Here is a 20,470-nt window from a genome sequence, read left to right on the forward strand (position 1 = left end):
AGGTGATTTTCCTGTTGCGAACAACACTGAAAGTGGGTAAGAGGTGACTTGAGTAAGGGGTAATAAAACTGACGCATGAGAATAACTTTGCAAGATTGTTCAACAAAGAGGTTTTAAAAAGCCTGAATCGTGGGTTCAGTGCTGGGAGAAACACGAACGCTACAGGCAATGAATAAATCTGTGGACAGTTTTATATGAATGGTACTTTCAAATTAAGAAAATGCAGATTATTTAGTAAAATTTCTGGAGTAATTGGTTGTCTACTGGAGAGAAAATAGAATTAATTTCTAATTTACAGCTTAAAAATTTTAAGTACATTACATATATAGTAATTAAAAATAGTTATAGAAATTTTAAAAGAAAACTTAGGGGCTTGACAGATAGCTCAGCAGTTCGGAGCCTGTTCTAGAAGAGCTGAGTTCAGTTCCCAGCACTGGTGTCCGGGGGCTCACATCCACCAGGTCCTGCTGCAGAGGATCTGACACCTCTTGCTTGCAAGGTGCTGCATTCACATGCACACACCTACCCACAGACAGACACACACAAATACACTGGAGATATAGTAAATGACTGGAGAGAAAGTAAATAACAAAAAGAAAATTTAATATGATGTGCTTTTTAAACGTTAGTATGGAGAATATCTCCATAACCCCAAATGCCATCAAAGACATAATTCATAATTGACAGATTTGGACACTCAAATAAACATTATGTCTTTTCAGTTATTGAAAACATGGCATTAAGGAAGTCCGTAGATAATGACAAACTTAAAGAAGAAATTTGCATGGGGTTGAGGAGGTAGCTCAGTGGATACAATGTTTACTATACAAGCACAGTGTCTAGAATTTGGATTTGTAACACTCACATAAATGTTGATGGACATGACATCCTGCTTGTAATCCCGTTGCAATCCCAGCACCTAGTAGAGACGAGGGATCTCTGTTGGAGTGCACTGAGGTTTCCTAGTGGCTTTACCCAGCAGGACTGCATAGGAGGATGATTGGGCCATGAGTCTAGTACTAGGTGTTTGGAAGTGTCTGCACTTGGCTGTATTTAGCGAGGGGGAGGTCTTTTGCCCCTCCCCTTGGCATTGTTATAAAAAGGCCTTTTGAATAAAATTTTGGGCTGGTGGGTTTTGACCCAGGCCCTCCTGAGCCTATCCTGTGTTTTTGTCTTTCCTCTTCTGTCTAAATACTTCTCTCTTCTCCCTCCTCAGGAGTACCCTGGTTGTAAAAGTGGGGGCTGGTCCACCACAGATCTCCAGAGCAAGCTGGCTGGCTAGACTAGCTGAGTTCTGGATTTAAGTGAGAGACCCTGCATCAGCATACAAGGCCAAGGACAATAGAGGAGGACCCAGCATCAATCTCAGTCTTCTATAGGCACACACATACACATACATGTTTGTGGGGTACACACATGTGCCCCATATATATGAATATGCAAACACCACACACACACACAGACACACACAGACACACACACACATACACTCACACATACACACACACACACACACACACACACACACCCAATAAAAGGTAAACATTTACAACTGATAGTATGGTTGAGTGGTCTGACATATATAAAGATATCTTACACAGTAATTAAAGCTGTACACCCTGAAGGAAAACCAAAGGAACACAGTTTGCACAAAAAGACACTTGCTTAATAACCAATTTAAACAATTCCCAGACTCCATGAAAATAACAAGAAACTTGGTTTCCACTAGAGAAAAAAAAAACCCAAAGATTTATAATATGTGACCGTGTAAATTGAGACTAATGTTGGTAGACTACTATGTGAACAATGTGCACATCCTTTTACTCCACAATAGCATTTCTAGAGATGTTCTGGGTAAACGAAACTGAAAAGCGTATAAAAATTTCTGCACAGTTCTTAGCAATTGGACACAGCACAAAACCCAAGACCACGGGACTTGCAGGGTCAGTTATGATGCATGTTCTCTCTCTGTGCACACATGGGTGTGTGTATGCTCATATCAGCGTAAGCATGTGTGGAACATGTGTGAAGGTCAGACACAGCCTCATGTTTTGGTCCTCGCCTTCTGCCTTGTTTGGGACAGGGTCTCTTTGTCACTGCCTATGCCAGACTATGACCTAGGTTACCTGGCCCATGACCCTCCAGGGATTTGCCTGTCTCTGTTTCCCATCTCTCTGTAGGAGTGTTAGAATTATAGACACACAATACCAGGTCCAGCGTTGTGTAGGTTCTGGGGAATCCGAGCTTAAGTCCTCACACTTGGGCAGTTAGTGCTTTTCTCACTGAGCCAACTCCCCAGTCCAACTGTGACCCTTTAGTACAAGAAAAAAACAAAACAAAACAAAACACCAAGTAGTTCTGTGTTCACAAATGTGGAGAAAAGTGGATGGGGCAAGTAATGGTCCACTCTGAAAGGTTCTGATGACTGATGTCTAGACTTGAGTTGACATGGATAGACAGCCATGAAAGGTTTGTGTGAACTGGTAAGGAGAAATGAGTGAAATTGACCCTGAGTGTGTACATTATTATGTAATGAATATGCCCCAAATGTACTTGTTAAAAATTCACATCCTTGGATGATTAGCATTGTACATTTATAAGTATTTACTTAGCACCTAGTAATCCATCTTCAAACTGGTGTTTGCCCAAGATTCAGGTGACAAAATAGTTTTCAGAAGGCATTGTACATCACACAGCATTCATAAATTTCAGGAGAATAATGTGTCATGACTATGACTTTCAAGGGTCACGTACAGTACATGCAGAAGAGTCTTTTGTGATCCTATCAGACGAAGAATGTCATATGTTCTAGTATATTATGGAGCCACGGTTACTCTGTCATCCGGTTTGTATTTGGTACAGTGGCAACTTCATGTGCTAGCATGCAAGAGATAAAACAAGTCAGGAGTTTTGAAATCAGTCAAACACATGGATTAGCACTTATTTTAAAGTCAGTGCAACCTTCCATGTCGTCTGGGGGTTGCAGTCTTTTTCTGTGTCTAACACTTGATATCACTCTCGTCTCTCTATGTGCCTGGCTCGTGGATTGGTTCCCAGTGCTGGTTTAATCACCAAGTTGCAGAAGGAGTTACAAATCTTGATTTAAAGTGTAGTTTTTCTTTTCCTCTCCGGTTTAATATTTTGAAGTTGTTAAACCCATTTATCATTTCAAATCCTGCTTTAAAATTGAGATATTTTTCACAACTGTGCATGCCGTGTGCACTCAGTGTAGCTCTCTCTGTGGCTGTTTTTAATATACTTAATTATTACTGAGTTGCTTATTTTTAATGTATACTCCATGTTTTTTTTCCCCTGGGGGGAGGTTGTTTACCCTTTTTTATCATTTTATCCCCATTTCTATCCATTCCTCATCTTAGGATTCCCCACCATCTGAGGCCCGGCCATAGTACTCCGTGATTTCCCAGCAGCTTTGGATCCCCAGCCTGCACCCTGCCAGCCATAATGGGGACGGCTCAGGTACCGTGAGATCTCGCTATTCCTTCTTTCCTTTCTGTGTGTGTTCATTCTCAAGCAATTCCTCACTGCCTGCTGTGATAGGGCCCCTGTCCCAGGAAGGGGATAAAGGGGGATGGGCCAAAGTCCAGCTGCTAACCCAGGGAAACAGGTGAGGAACTGGTGAGCCAAGGATGTCTGTAATGATAGCATAGCATGCCCCAAACCCTCCAGGTGCTTCCGGGCAGTGTTTTCTAATCAAATAGCGGTGCATTAATAATGTTATCAGAAACTCAGTGTGTGTGTGTGTGTGTGTGTGTGTGTGTGTGTGTGTGTGTGTGTGTCTGTGTGATAGTTAAGTAAGGGCCAAGGGAATATTGACATTGGTGAGGCCCCTCCATAGTAACTGCTACTGCTGTGTTGCCTGCTGATTGGTCTGTTCAGGGGAGCTGAATATGTAGAGATGACAGGGATCTAAACACAAGTTCCTACTGGCTCTAAAAAGGCTGTTCTGTGGGATCTGGTGGCTGTAGCTGTGCTGGTGTGTGTGTGTGTGTGTGTGTGTAAGGTAAGTGGAGTTCTGCATCCATAGAGGTGGGTTGTGATCTGGCAGGAAAACAGCTCTTAAATGATAGCATCCTTCCCACTGCTGCTGACTTTAGTGCCTGTCTTGGGGCAACCCAAGAAACCTCTAGGAACAGGACACCCAGTTCTCAGACCTCTGGAATGTAGTTTAGGGCAGAGTTGTAACTTCATGGCTCCTCAGTGCCAGGGAGTAAATCAGATAGCAGGTGAATCTCCATGGGAGAGGCATTTCCTTTCGTTTGTCAAAGGGCAGTGACGCTTATGCAGAATGTAATTTTATTTCTTGCTCCAGAAGAGATTTAGAGTGATGAAAAATGTCCTGCGTTTGGATGGATCCTTGTTGCCACTACTATCCTGACTGATAATCTCTTTCCTTTTCTCTGGTGTCAGACATTCTTGACTCAGGATTCAAATACTTTCCTTAAGGATTTCATAGTCTCGGAAGCTGGTGTTGACTTCAGGCTATAGGTCAGTCTCCACAGCCAGAGCACTCGGCTGGGTCTGCTGGGATCTTGGAAGGTTTGCAGAGAGGCTTGGAAGGGTTGTGAGGCAGGCTCTGTCTGTCTCTAAGTCTCTGTGTGTGTCTCTCCCTCCCTCCCTCCCTCCCTCCCTCCCTCCCTCCCTCCCTCCCTCCCTCCCTCCCTCCCTCCCTCCTTCCCCCATGCTGCCAAGACCAACCATAGCTCTCCAATAAGGCTTCCCAATACTAAACAAAATTCACCAGCTGGTTTAGCCAGAAAAGGAACTCATTAAACAGAAACTGGCATTCTGTGCATCTCTCACAACACCAGATAGAGTTGCTCAGCACGGAGCTTAGTCCTGGGCTCATTTACCTGTGGGAAAGGCATGTGGGAGATAGAGCATACAGTCGATGCCTGCCTCCAGCTGCCAGGAAGGCTGGAAAAACCTTCCTGTTGTTCACCTTTATTTTTTATTATACCCTGCGAGGGTTTTACAGGCAGTGTGGGGGAAGCCCTCAGTGGTATAGAGATGAATGAAATAAATGAAAAAGCAGAAGAAGGGGCTTAGGAAGGTGGGCGTGGAAGAGCAGGGCAGCCTCTAGGCCAGTCCTTGAGATCACTGAAGGCTGTGCATCTCCCGATCCCCTGCTTTCTTCCTCAGACTTTCAAGTGACTTCCTTTGTCTTCATGTGGGCTTCCCAAGGGGTACTAATCCTAGTCTAAATCCTTGTCTGGTCTGCAGTGTTGGCTCTGCAACCCCAGGACCTGGTGCAGATGAAAGCATTGTCAGTGATCCCATTGGGAAGCAGGGCACACATCGGCTTAGTTTTCATGAATGAATGAAGGTGTGACATGGCATACAGATGCCGCGGAGAGCTGTAGTTGCTGAAGTCTCTGCTGCTGTGGTACTGCTGGTCTGGTTTTTTTTTTTTTTTTTTTTTTTTGGAGGTGGTGAGCTTTGATGGTAAAATCATTTTGTTGTTGTTCAGGTTTAGGTTTTGAGACCCTGGTGTCCTGTGAGTCCTGCAGCTAGACCTCAGCTCCAGGCCAGCTGGGTTCACGGGAGTGTCCAGAATCTCCCAGTGTGTTTCCTTCTTAGAAATTCAGATGCTGAAGCAGCAGAGCATCAGGGCGGGGCAGTGAGGGCAGGAATTTGAAGACTCTACCTCTTGGTTCCTAGGTCCCTATTCCTGCTGTAGGAGAAAACAACTCCATTCTCTAGGCTTCTAGGCCAGTTCTTAGTACTCCATAGAAATCTGACATGAAAGGGAGCTGCAAGTCTCTCCTCTGAGGGCCATTGAATGGTCTGGCAGGACCCTCTACTGCGCAGCACATCGGGATGGCCCACCCAGGATTCTCAGCCTCTTGTTGGCCTGCTTCCTGGCCTCATTTAGGATCTAGATGTCCTGTTAGAGCCCGAGAGTGATCCTAAAGATGTAGGGTGTGGATCTGGTATACACATGTGGATCAGGTTTTGGTGTTATGGGGCTTTTCTGACAGCAAGCTATCACCTTGGCATCCCTGTCTCCTCAAGATTCTGGCCTCTAGCTGGGTGTTAGGATATCGCTAGGCCTCTGATCCACTGAGAAACATTATTGTCAGTGAGAAGTTGCCTATAATTTTCCCTGGTTCTGTCCTTAGTGCCTGTGGCATCTATGATGTCACCTTACCCCTCCAATTCTGTGTGCTGGTGACATGGGTCTTCTCTCCCTGTCTTTCTTTTCTTTTCTTTCTTTCTTTTTTTTTTTTAGTTTTTCAAGACAGGGTTTCTCTGTGTAGCTTTGCGCCTTTCCTGGGACTCACTCTGTAGACCAGGCTGGCCTTGAACTCGGAGGGATCCACCTGCCTCTGCCTCCCGAGTGCTGGGATTAAAGGCGTGCGCCACCACCATCCGGCTCTCCCTGTCTTTCATTCTGCAGGTTGCTGACTATTCATCTTCCCAAGGAACCAGCTCTTGTTCCACTGATTTTTATTGTTGAGTTTATATTCTCCGCTCAGCTGATGTTGACGCTGCTCTTTATTTATTCCTTTCTTCTACTTACCTTTGGTTTTAATTCATTCTTTGTTTTTAAAAAAATTTGAAGGTTAAAAATTCAGCCATTGATTTGGATCTTGATTTCTTTTCCAAAGAGGCCCCAGGTTCTGTAGACTTATCTTTGGTTTTCTACTTTGTTGGGTGCTAGATATTTTTATATTTCCATAAATACTTCGGAGAGGTGGCAAAGCTGCTTGGAAACAGTATCATCTCTTTGCATTTTGTGGGGTAGGATCTGCGGGAGCCCTTCTCGTTCCCTGTGATGTTGCTGGTCCTCACCCCCTCAGCCTCCACCCAGGCTCTGGGATGTGGGTTTCACTTAGCTACCGTGACTGTATCTGTTTTCTGGTTTCAGAGTGACCCTACTGCTTACTGGGTGGTATGTTCTTATTTTCCAGCCATGTTTGGGACCTACCCTTGTTTTAAAGCCTTACTCATTTGCATGGATTTAAGGAGGGAGAGGAAGCCAAGATGGGTGTCCCATTGCCCTGTTTCCAGCCTGCCTTTCTCATTAAATGTTTCCTTAGAAAGACCCAGTCTTTTTCCTCTTTCTCATTAGAGGAGATATGTTTCAGGGCTGGTGACAGGACTGTTCCTAATCTTCCGTAGGGAAGCCTTCATTTTTTTCTTATTGTAGCGATGGTTAAATAGAAGTAGTTTCTTCCTCCAGGAAACACTGCTATGTGTTTAGAGACGTTTGTGGTTGACACTCTGGAGAGAGTTCACTACTAGTGTCCTGTAGTTACAAGTCAGGAATGCCAAGGACAGCCTGTGGTACACAGGATGGCCCCAAACAGAGAGTTACCAGGATCAAAATGTCAAAGACACATTGTCTTATACTTATAACCTAACCTCTTGATTCTCAGGTGTTCCCTGGGTCTAAATAAGGACAATGAGGAAATAACATAATCCTGGCAGAGAATGGTTTATCTTCAGTGTCTGGGTATTCTCTTCCCCTGGAAATGACAGTGTAGCAAGTTTGCATGCAGGGTCACTTAAATTGATTATAATTAAAGTGCACATTTGACATGGGGGGGTCTTTGAATCATCCACTGAGGGTGGTTAATGTATTTGTGAGCTCATACTACAGACGCCCACCAGTGATGTCATAGTCACATCCTCATGGGGGCTGGGATAGTGAGTAAGCTCCGCTGTGCTTACACCAGTGGGATTTTGTCTCATTTAGAGTAAGACATTACAGAAAGGATTCTCAGCATTGACTGCAGGTCCAATCACAAATAACCCTGAAGAGTGAGATGCAACTTATTTGGTAAATGTAGTGTCTAGTCTTCAAGGTAAATACGAACAGAGGTGGGCTGATCAGAGACTGCCTAGGAAGAGAAACTGAGTAGGACTCATTTATTATCCCCAATGTGCAAATGCACTAGATTCAAGGCCAAGAAAGCCACATCCAGAACATATAGCTTTGTTTGTTTCCATTGGGTGAAAAATCATTGTTTTTTTCTTAATTAGGGTTTAGAGAAAATCCTCTGATTCTTAAAATTTGTTTAACTTTGGCAGGCTTGGTGGTTTTCTTTATTGATCCCACATCCAGGTTGGCAGCACTGATTACGCAGGAGAAACAGGCAGTACCTTGCCCATGCATCTCCTAATGGAAACCTTGCAGGCTCAGCTGTAGCTAGTACACTGGCCGGGGGCTTCTGGCAGCTCAGTGGGGTGTAGGGGATGTAGACATGCAGATCAGCATGTGGAAACCCACATTCTCAGGCAGGTCCCTTGGCATTTCCTGTTTGATGATGGCGGAGTTCACACCATTGTGTCTCTTACATCCTTGTGTTCATGAGCCCTGACCTTAGCTCCTCCTCTTTGCTGCCCTGAGTTTGATATGGCCTTCTTACAAGGATCTCTGGGCTGTGGGACAATAATACCACTGCGTTCACAATCAAACAGTTCTAACTCTTCACTGCAGCAAGTCAGGAGGTAGATGTCCATCTAGAAAGAAGTCATCCGAGTCAATTGCAGAAGTGTCTTCTTCCATCAGGCCGACCCGGGCTTGCCTTGTAGAACTTGTAACATTCACTGTGAATCTGCACATTACTTGTTCGCTTTTTAAGAAGAATCTAAGCACAGTCTGGAGAGATGGCTCAGTGGTGAAGAGGATGCAGCTCTTCCAGGGGACCTGTGTTCAGTTCCTGGTACCTGTGTTGGGGTGCTCATCACCACTTGTCACCCCAGCTCAAGGGGCTCTCACACTCTCTTCTGGCCTCGGAGGGGACCTCTATGCATGCCGCAGACACTCACATACACAAACACACACATACACATAAGGAAAAATGAAATAAACCTTTAGACAGAACAAACAAAATCTAAACAACAAAAAAAATCTAATATGTCTAACCATAGAAAAGATACCCAACAAGAAAAGCTCAGAGGTGGTATTTATGACATTTTGGCTACTTTGCATCTATATATTTCCTAGTTTATATTAGCAAAACCGCATACATTGTTACAATAACATGTTTGACAAATTAACAACATAATAACTTTTTTTTTTTTTTTTTTTAAAAGATTTTTTATTTTATTATGTATACAGTGTTCTGCCTGCATGTATGCCTGCAGGCCAGAAGAGGGCACCAGATCTTACTACAGATGGTTGTGAGCCACCATGTGGTTACTGGGAATTGAACTCAGGTCCTCTGGATCAGCAGCCAGTGCTCTTAACCTCTGAGCCATCTCCCCAGCCCATAATAACTTTTAAAAGTATTTTTTGGGGGAGTTGAGTATGGTACAAGTACATGTTCAAGTGCACACATGTGTGTACCGGAGAGATCAGACATTGACACTGGTTATTTTTCTAACTTGCTCTCTACCTTATTTTTGGATCTAGGGTATCTCATTAAACCTGGAGTTCTCCAGTTGTCTGTATTGGCTGGCCAGGGAGCTCCAGGGATATGCCCGTCTTTATCCCCAGGTTATAGATGTGCATTGTCAAACCTGACTTTTTCATGAATGCTGAAGATCCAAAACCAGCTCTTCATGCTTGTACAGCACACATGGTGCTGATTCATTTGCTTCTTGAGACAGGCTCTAATGTGGCCCAGGCTGCCTTCAAAATCGCTATGTAGCTGAGGATGACCTTAAACAACTTCTCATCTTCCTGCCTTAACCTCCCTAGTGCTGAGACTGCAGGCAAGCACCACCATGCTTGGTTTATGTGGAGATGAAACCCAGGATCTTGTGCATGCTAGGCAAGCATTCTACCAAGTGAGATGCATCCCCAACCCCTGAGTAACTCTTCTTCACAACACAATCAAAATGTCTTAAAGCTACCAAGCGCACTGTTGTGTGGAGCTACTGCAACTGTGTGCCAAGCCCCATATGAATGTCTGAGTCTGGGGTAATGGATCCTTCACAAATTCCCTTCCTTTGGCTATGCAAATATTTTAGAAAGTATGACAATTTTAAAGATTTTTCAGTGTATATTTCCATACAGTTTCCAGAGAAGTGTGTCTCGTTGCCATTGCGCTCCAACCAGGACTGAGGTGCAGCCTTATCCTGGGTTCTGCTTGTGACCTCTGGTCCATCTATGACTTGAAAGGCACCATCATGCTGTCTCCTGAGCTGCAAGGTGACATTTCCTGCTTTTCCTCTCCTTCAGAGAAGGAGTTGTATAGTATGGTGTTCTAGCTCATTTCAACATTACTAGGATTTTTTCTTTTCCAATTGTAATTGGATTTTTACTTTATCATTTTTATACATAATAAATCTTATAAGTCACATCTAGAAACCTGTTTGCTACATTTTAAAAACCTTTCTTTGAAAAAAAAACCATAAGAAATACACATTCAGCTTTTACACTTTTGTTAATTTTTGCTATCTGCAGACTTTTTTCTCTATATATATAGATATAAAGTAGGGTCTCTGCTGATTCTTCCACCAATTTGGTTGGCCATCTATCATCACACCATTGATTAGGGATAGTGCTGTGACATTTTCTGGTTTGCTAATTGAGCCCATATTCTCCCTCATCCCATTTCCTTTCATTGACATTTGGGTAAACAATTTGTTTTTTCTCTTTTCTAAGCATTGGTGGAGGTAGCATCAGCCATTTCATTAATCTATACTTTAAGTTTACATAACTGTACGGCTGGCCAATTCCTTGGAAAACACCTTGTTTTTCTAGTCACAGGCCTGCAGTGACATGCCTTGCATGATGATCGGGGCCTCAGTGGTTCCTGTGTCACTTCTGTTGAGAGGTCAGGGAGGCTTTGACCTTGCCACATCCTGAGAGGACCCCTTGGCAGAGGGCTAGCTGCTAAGTAAACACTTAATTCAGACCTTGTTGTGATACTCCCATGAGCCTCTAGTAATCATCCATCCATTATGCTATTATCTCTATTCTGCAGCTCAGGTCAAATTGGAGTGTGTGGGACGAAGTCAGGATGTCTGTAGGGCTGTCTCCTCCTGGAGGGTTTTGCTTTGTGCATTGTCCTCCTCTACGACATCTTGTCTGCAAACAGGGACTTTCTATCACATGGTCCCTCCTGTTCTCTTTAGGGACACTCTAGGCTGGTCACCTCTATCTCCAGATCCTTCATCACAACTGTGAAGTCTTTATCATGTGACTCTACAGGTCTCCAGGCTCCAGGAACTTGGATGATAATGGGTAATTATAATGGTTATAATGGGTAATAATGACCCTTTGGTGTCATTACTCTGCTACTGAAGTTCCTCCTCCCCCATCTAAATCCACATTTAGCTTTCATCTTTGGAGATTTTGCTTTTACTGCGGATTTGAACAAAATTTCTACATTTCTTGTGTGAATAGTTACTTTTGATCTTTTTCCATATTTTAGGAGAAGCAGGTGGGGACTTTCAAAGCAGTGAAAAGATAGGCATTATTCACAGAGACCAGTGTCCCTGCATTATTCCTGGACCGGCATGTTTGCTGTTGGTACAATGGGTACACCATCTTCCTGGATATAGACAGTCATAAAGAGAATGTCTCCCACTTAAAAATTAGTCAGTAGCCAATGAATAGGACCCACGAAGGCAGAAACAGAAGCCCAGTGGGACCACATCCTCAACAGCTTGGGATTGACAGGTGTGAGTGCCAATTGACGGTATGATTGCATTAAGTCATTTTGCACCTCCCCCTCGGAAGGAAGCAGTCTGGGGCAAAGTGCAGGCAGGGCCGTTCACCGAGGAATGCTGTGTCTCACCTGGGGTCTGTGAGCTTACCACCCACAGCAGAGCACAGTGGTTTCAATGTGTCCTGTGAATGTAAAACATGAACCACAGGGACAAGACAAGCCAGAAGTCAGCCAGCAGTCCTGGGAGTTGTGTGGTAGGGTGGCTGGAGCTAGCGTGGGCTAAGGTGGCCAGTTCGTTATCCCTCAATGCCAAGAGCACTTGATTCTGCACATGTTTTGTTGAATAGAATGAACAATTTTTTTAGTTTAAAAAACTGTAAATTTCAATTCACTGCCTACCTCCACTTATTTGCCTTTTTACTCATGCCTCTTTAGTATACTTACAACTTTCTTCCTTAAAAAAGAGCTACAAAAGAAATTAAAAGTATTTTTCTATTTGCAACTTTTTAATATGAAAGGAAAAAAATGATTTTTATACTAAAAGTGAAAAAAACCTTTATCAAATGGATGTAAGGGAAGGAAACAGCCAGAGCTGCAGGGCTTGGCTGTGGCTCCCTTTGGCTGGGTTCTCCTCAGGCTGTGGCTTGGGATGCTCTCTTCCGTCCATTTTATTTGTTGATTCTTCCTGTAATGTAAGGACAGCTTTCTGCACAGGTTTCCAGCTGCTGCAAAAAGAAGCTTCTCTGATACAGGCAGGGCGAGAGCCATATCTATGAATATAAGGACACCCAGTTAGAATGTGAGGAATTATAGTTGTTTTAGGGGAGTTGGCAGCTGTATGTTCCTCTCTAAGATCCATGACCTCACTAGCCAAAAGTTCACACATGTTTAGTTTTAGACAGCTGAATCTGAAATTTAAGAACAAGACTTGGTGGACCCAAGCATGACTTCATATTCCATGCCGTGTGTCTGCCCACATGCATGTCTGTGTGTGTGTGTGTGTGTGTGTGTGTGTGTGTGTGTGTGTGAATGTGTTTGCATGTGTGTGGTCCTGTGGTACTTTCTCATTGGATGGTGGTTATCTCCACTCAGATCATAGGCTCAGCTGGATTCAAACTGGGTCAGGCACTGATTCCATAATCCACCTGCTGGTGTCACACATCTCCTGAGCTTGCCCATTTCTCACCCTTCCTCTGTCAAGCAAGTGACGAGCTCTTAAAATGTTAGTGTTTTGTAGCAGTTTTGCAGTAAAAAGTCCCTCTGGGGTCTCTAAAACAGGGCCAGCTGTTTTCTGGCCACTCAGGCTAAGAGCCTAGAGACTTCCACTTGCAATTGTCTTGTGTGGGATTAAGGACAGCACAGAACAAGCTCCTTTGGTGAAGTTCAGGTCTTTTGTGTTTTTAGAGACAGGATCATACTGTGTTTAAAGTTCCGACTGAGCTCCCTGAGTTGTGGGCAAACAGATACATCAAGGTTCAGGCTTTGCTTGTCAACTAGAATTCCTATGCATTCGTCCATGCAAGGTCAACTCCTCAGGTTTTTGAATACTTAGAAAATGTTGCTTTAATTAGCTTGTGTTTCTGATTTTGGTAACATCTTGTAATTCACAACTCACATCACTATCTTCACATGTCTTTGGGTCAGTTGGCCTCAGGTACATGGCACCTTCGTAGTTTTTTGCAGGTTCCTTTTGGTGCCTGCCCTAGCAGGCTTCATTGCTTGAATCTATCAAACAAGAGTGTTTTATATTAGGTCTGAGGCATATGTTTGTATATGAGGATTTTGTCTTCCGAGGCCTTTGTCTCTCCTGGGTGAATAGATCTTACACAGCAAAACCAGCAGCCAGTTTGAAACCCATTTGCATATGCAGAGCACAGCATGGCAGCCATGTTGTCCAGAAGGCTCTCTCTCTGGTCCTGGTTTAGATATGTCAATCTTGTGAACTCCCAGGGAAAAGCCAAAGTAGAAGGCCAGGGATGCAGCATTGCTAACTCAGCATGTGCCATGATACTTTTGTGTCCAGGACTCTGTGGCTCTGAGAGAGGCTTAGGGACCATGTCTGCAGGGACACTTCTTCCTGTGAAACAGATAATATGCCATTACTTGTCATTGTGACCCTTCAGTTATCAGGAGCCACCAATGCATCTTAAGGTCATCTTAACACTCACATGACTGGAATTACACTCATGCAAGATTACATTTGTCATAGTGTATGGGTTTTAACCATCTATGGTGTGTGGGTCTGTCAGATCATGTGCTGGGTTGGGAGAGTAGGTAGTTGGTGGAAGTTCCCAAAGAAAGATTGGGTAGGAAGTAGAGGGAATTTCAGAGAACAAGGTTAGCAAATTTGGCCTGAACACTGGGGCAAAAAAAGAGAAATGAAGGTCTCTGTCCTAGTGAGAGCTTGCATATTTTGTGTGAAAAAGAACCACAGGCCTCCAAGAAAGGAGCTTTCTGCCTGGTGCTACACAAGTAAATTTTTTTTTTTTAAAGCAATGAGCACTTTTCCTTAGTGGTGCTTAAAGATATTTTCAACTCTGATAAGAAGTTATGAAGGAACAGGAAGCTTAGTTAACTGAAGGTTGGACCTACCCAGAGGGGATCCTGTGATCATAGTGAAGCGGCCAGCCCGTCTTATAACAGGACTGAACCTAACAGGGCCAGTTGTCCCCCCTGCCCAAGGGGCCAGTTTGCTAAGACCTCTGCCCCATATTACCTACCATCCTATATTGAATTGTGTCTGGCTTCGACCAGACCCTCAGGAAGTATGTTTAGTATGGTAGCCAATCAGGGTCCTACCCGGCCACAAGCAGGAACTGTTCTTGCTATTTTCAGTCAAACAGACCCCTGACACAGCAAACAGACCCCTGACACAGCAAACAGTCCTCTGACACAGTTACTGACCAGATGTCATGAGCCAATTGTAAAATGATTGCTGTACCAGTAAGAGTCTATACCCAATCATTTCAAAGCACACTTGACCACAGCTGGAATTCCCCTAATCCTGCTTAAAAGGAGCCTGTGAGCCTCTCTTGGGGTCACCATTTGCCACGTTGTCAGATGGTTTGACCCTGGCGTGCTGGAATTTTTTTTTATTAAACGCTCTCGCTGATGACATATGTGGCTGGTGGTCTTTTATGGGACTTATTGCAGACCCTAACACATAGTTCCCTCTGGTACTGATCTTCTGCAGCTCCAGTCTGAAATCATAGCCTGTTTGGCTGGTTTGGTAGCTCATATCTATAATTCTAACACTCAGAAGGGTGAGGTAAGAGAATTGCTATGAGGTGTGAGCCTTAGCTACGGAATAGTTTGGAACAACACCAAACAAACAAAGAAACTACATAACTTGGTGACTTAGGAAGAAACACTGTCCTCAGGCTGCAAGGCTGAAAGGCCAGCACTGAGTTTTGGCAGGGCTTCTCCTTTGAGCTCTACTCCTTGGTCTGCTGATACTCCACATCCCCTGGGTACCCATAGAGTTCTTTTGAGGGTTCATACCTGGGTACTGATGTCTACTCAGTGGAGAGTGCTGAGTTTGACTCTTGCAGAGGCAGTTTATGGACATCCTTTCTGGAGAAGGACCTGTGAGCAGGTTCTAGATTAGGAGGGTTTGTGAGACACCATGGAATGGGAAGGCTTGCAGGAGATGACAGAATACAGTGTTTTAGGGGGCCCTGGAATGGAGGGTCCAGAGGTGGGCAACCTGAACAGATCTAGCTACTTCTTCTACTTCAAAGCTAAAGTCCAGGCCACCCTGCCTCTCAAGGGAGGCAGCTGCCACTACAATGAACAAATGTGTAATAGAGAGGGGGAAAAGCAAGGAAAATGGAGTGGTATGTGCTGTAGAGAGAGGCGGTAGATATGACTGCAGTCACAGGCATGAGAGAGGGCTGAGGTCCACAGGGGGACATGCCCTTGTCCAGTAGTGTCAGCAGGGTGGTGTGCAGCAGCCTGGAGCTTATGCAGATGCAGACTAAGACCCCCGCCCCCAACACTAAGCTCCCCTCCCAACATGTCACCGGCTGTGGGATCGCCTTGGCTTGGGCAACAGCAGAGGCCTGAAATGAGGAACAGTTCTCTTTCTGGATTGGACCTCCTCAAAGAACCACTGTGGTTCATGACGCCACCAGAGGCCATGTTGGTATCTGCTGTCTGAGCTGCTACACCAGGTTATGATGAAACCCCAGATCCATGTGGGTGTTTGTGGTCAGTGCCACTGACTGGAGCCATGTTGATGTCCCTGGGCCATGCTGCCTTGGGGGCCATTTGATGTAAGTGGCCTGTGCTGCCACCTGAGGCCATGGCCATGTCTGGAGCCATGCTGCTGCCGAGGGCCACGTCTGAGTCCGTGGTCCTAGTACACCCAGGGTCTGTGTAGATGTCTGTGGTCCGTGTTACCACTGAAGGCCATGCAGATGTCGTCTGTGGGCTGTGCTGCCACTGGGGGCCATATTGATGTGAGTGGGCTGCCCCGCCACCTGAGTCATGGTGGTGTCCGCGGTCCAACTGCAACCTGGGGCTGTGTTTGTGGTCTGTGCTGTCAGCAGAAACCATGTGGAAACCCATGATCCGTGCTCCCACTGACTGTAAAGAGCAAGGAAGCTACTTTTGCAGTGACATTGATGACTGCAGATGCACAGTTGAGAAAAGGGACATGGAGGGCCTCTGTGACAACCCCTACCCATGCCTTACCCGCCCTTCCCAAAAAAAAAAAAAAAAAAAAAAAAGCAACAGCCTAAACAGGAAGCCATTGAAAAGAACTCTTAAAAGCAAAACAAAACTAAAAACAAACCCAAGGTCCAATGGCTCTGTTTCCTTTACTTGTTGCCATGGCATCCAGCTGTTCTGGAGACAACAACAGATTGGGGCAGAGTTCCTCAAAGCCTGAGATGCATGCTGTTCGGTTTTTTGAAAAAGCACACTGCTCCCTATCCAGAAGGTTCGTGGATACACAGCACTGGGAGAAACACTGTTTTTCACTGATGCTGTCCACGGAGGCCCTGTTCCTCTGGTGATGGATTCCTCCATGATGTCCCGATGATGTTTCAGGGAATGGCTCTAGGTAGCCATGTTGGGCCAGGCCATATCCAACTCCAGGTCTTGTGTGCTGGCCTTACCATAGGGTCAGGATATGGCAGGTATTCAGAACCAACATAGGAATGCTTATATAAGTTGTTCTTTTAAGTTTCTTGGGCAGATTCGTGCTCAGCCTCTTTACCTGGGCTGTGGTCATAAGGGTAGTGGGGGATTTTGAGAGATGACACATTGTGGGCTCTGGAAGCCATACTGTGGTCTGGGTATGTGAGGGCAGGGTGATCCAGTTCCCTCTGGATCTGAGAAACTGTTAAGACACATTGTTTTCTGGGGCATACTTGGTAGAATGATGTGAGCAGGGATATCCTGTGCTGTCTGAGATCTGTAGTTCTGAAGCAGGAGCTAGGATACAGTTTGGGAATAAGGCTGAAGGGATTGGCCACACTCTTGTGAGAACAGTGGGCAGACAGGCAGTGGAGGTGAGTTGGCCCTGGGCCTTTGGAGGAGAGTCCTCCAAAGTCCTGAAGTGCATCAATGGACAACAGGGTCTGGAAGGCCCCACAAGCCCAACCAGGGAGAGGGATTAGGTCAGAATGAGGCTCTGTCCTGATACTGGACCTGGCAGGGAGGCAGGGCCTGGTACTTCTGTGGAGCTATGCTGATGGAGGTCTCACGGGAACAGAGTTTCTAAGAACCAGTGAGTTTGGGAATTAGAGGTGTTGTTGGTATGGACTCTGTGTGTTCCCATTCAGTAGAGATGTATATGCTTGAGGCCCACTCAAGGTCTCTCAGGAGGCTGACCTGGGCATACACGCTCCTAGAGTCTGAGATATACTCTGAGAGGACTTGGAGAGAAATAAGTCCAAGTGCTAGAGCTGTGTGGCTTAGGGGATTGTATGGTGGTTTGAAAGAAAATGGCCCCATGGGCTCATAGAGAGTGTCACTATTAGGAGGTGTGGCCTTGTTTGAGTAGGTGTGGCTTTGCTAGAGGAAATGTGTCACTGAGGATGGGCTTTGAGGTCTCAGAAGCTCAAGCCAGGCCTAGTGGCTGTCTCTTTCTGCTGTCTACGGATCCAGATGTAGGACTCTCAGTTACCTCTCCAGCACCATGTCTGCCTACATATTGCCATGTTTCCTGCTGTGATGATAGTGGACTAAACCTCTGAACTGTAAGCCAGCCCCAGTTAAATGTTTTCCTTTACAAGAGTTGCTGTGGTCCTGGTGTCTCTTCACAACAATAGAAACCCTAACTAAGACAGGTGGCATTGGGCATAGTGCCATGTTCCCATGTTGATACAGAGGCACCCTGTTGCCATTCCTTGTCTGATGGGCCATGTGGAGCTCTACTGTCATCCTGGAGATTTTACCCCATGCTCTTGCCCCTGACTGTCCAACTCCTCTCGTTAGGCCAGATAGTGCTGAGTTCAAAACACAGATCTGACAAGTTACCTAGGCTTGTGTTGTGTCTTGTAGTTATACCTCTCCACAGGATAATTTCCCCATCTGGGCCTCTGTTGTGTGTGTTTCTTCTGAGATTGAAACATTCCATCCATCAGGGAAGCTCCTTAAGGAGGAAGGTAAACAACTAAAAATTGCTCCAGGAAGTCCCTGAAACTGAGCAGAGTCACTAGGCCCCTCCCTGACAGAGTAAGCAATAAAAACTGAGAGTCCGTCTGAGACAATTCAAGCTGCAAAGAAAACCCTGAAGTACAGCCAGCTGCTTGGAAGAAGCAAAAACCAGCCTAGTTGCCTGGAAGAGGTTTAGACATAAAGAGTCATCTAGAAAGGACTCTTCAACCTGTTGATCTCCCTGCCCACTGTGCAGTCTGCTGCAGCATCCCAGCTTTGTGAGCCCATGCTGGGGTGGGCCTTGGTGATGCAGCTGTCTTTGGATCATTTCCACTCCTGTAAGTGACCCTTCACTCATATCCCTGTCAATAACTCCAATAAAATTCATAGTTCATCAAGTTGGACTTGGATGGTACCTGTGCTTTGGTCTGTTCTGGGCTCCCTATCTTGGCTGAGTAACATGTGACTGGGTTCTCCCCAGGGAAGATTTTGTCGTACAGCAGTCTCTATGGAGCTGAAGTGGTTTTGCCTACCTTGTAGAGAATTCAATGGGTTAACATGATAAAGCTAAGCTGCCATGTGCCACGTGTCCTACTGTCCTTGTAGTATGTTGTGAGGGAGCCTCTATGGCTTCCTGCAGGGTGAGTGTGGTACCTTACAGATAGATAGGGTTGGACTTGGCTCATTTTTTTGACTTTTAGCACTGCCATGGTGCTGATAGGTAAATAATTCTATACACTGACTTTGTTAAGTTTTTGACCAATACTGTAAACTCTTAAGCTCAGTGACAGAATGTTGGTTAATGTAATTTTCTTTTTTGATTTCTCAGAACTCTCCTTTTCAAAATTGTGAAGAGCCACATTCCTTATCACCGCTTCTTCCTTAGTGGATGTTGGTGTGAGATTTGGTTTCCTTTGGTTACTGAGCTTGGCTCTGTTGTTTACTTTGTGAGACCCAGGAGGCCAGGATCCATGCCTGTCTTCTGATTTGTAGTCGGAATCATTACCACATTGCTGGTGTGTACAAACTCAGTATTTATTGAATGAATGTTCATTGAGTTCCTTGGATGTACATACTTGTAGGAAATGATGGAACCTGAAGTAAGTGCTTACGTCCTCACGAATGTGTTGTAAATATATTTAAAAAACCCCAGTCATGTTCATGTTCATCATTTTTCTTTTTCTCATCCTCACTTTCTCGCTTCTCCTCTTCCTGCCTGTCTTCCTTCCTTCTTCCTTTTCCTTTTGCTCCCCTCTGACTACAGTATAGCCCTTAAAATTAAAGTTTTCTGTTGGTTATAGTTACTATTTTAACTTGTTGACTTGTTGAAAAAAATGAGACGTGATCAGAGTCTTCCCCCTTTTGGTACGAATGGTCCTTAGCCCCTGTGCTGTATAGGATTCTTGGGATGAGAAACAAAGGTAACTCCCAGTGTTCCGTTTGCACAGAGCAGATCTGCTTGTCCTGGGGTTTTCATCCAGTGTCAGTTCATTTTGAAAAACACTTCCTTAAACATCCTAGGGCCTGGGCAGGCTTGTGAGCCAGCACTGTGTGTTAACAGACATTGTGTGTGTGTGTGTGTGTGTCTGAGAGTTTTGTTCAATCTATAGGACTATAGGATGTGTGTTTGATTAGCAGACCCAGAGTGTGTTGTTTGGCCTGTGCTCTCTGAGACCAGGAAAAGGAGCCAGATCCAGGCCCTGTCACCCCTTGGCTTTTCCCTGGAATGTTGTCTTGTCAATGCAGCAGGACTGTGACCTCAACCTGGTCTCTTGTGGCTGAGAAGAGCTGGCTGTGAAAGACTTTCCTTACTGGGAGGGAAGGGCTTCTTGTTTGTGCCTTCCTTGGAGGAAGCGGATGGATGTAAGTGGGACAGTGACAACCTCTGCCCCAGCATCCAGGGAGCAAGAGTGATGTTGTCAACACTGGTATCTGCAGGGTGAGGACCAGCTTGCAGCCACTGTGAATGAATACAAGTTCCCTTAATCAGATTCTCCCATACACTCACTGGTGAGTTCATACAGTATTTTGCTAAGTCAAAGTTTGTATTCAGTTATGGAGGCACTTAGAGTCCGTTGAGAAGGCTGTTATTAAAAACAAAACTCCAAGGTCAGTGAGGAAGTGTAGGGAGGGAGTCCTGGGTGCACTGTTGGTGGGATGTAAATTGGTACAGCTATCATAGAAACATTATGGAATTTCCTTCAAAACAAAACACCAATGGAAGTAACATGTGATCCAGCAATTCCACTATCAGGAATATCCAAAGGAGACAGAGT

General features: G+C 45.0%; 1 long non-coding RNA gene across 1 annotated transcript in view; it reads left to right on the forward strand.

Annotated features, from left to right (window-relative positions):
- LOC131894402 (uncharacterized) overlaps window positions 1-20,470 on the forward strand; it is a 385,440-nt gene that overhangs the window by 27,466 nt on the left and 337,504 nt on the right. Inside the window, exon 2 of the long non-coding RNA XR_009374909.1 lies at window positions 3,378-3,477. This is a non-coding gene — a long non-coding RNA (uncharacterized LOC131894402). The remainder of the gene's footprint in view (window positions 1-3,377; window positions 3,478-20,470) is intronic.

Source organism: Peromyscus eremicus, chromosome 17 (genome assembly GCF_949786415.1).
Source record: "Peromyscus eremicus chromosome 17, PerEre_H2_v1, whole genome shotgun sequence".
Taxonomy (NCBI): Eukaryota; Metazoa; Chordata; class Mammalia; order Rodentia; family Cricetidae; genus Peromyscus; species Peromyscus eremicus.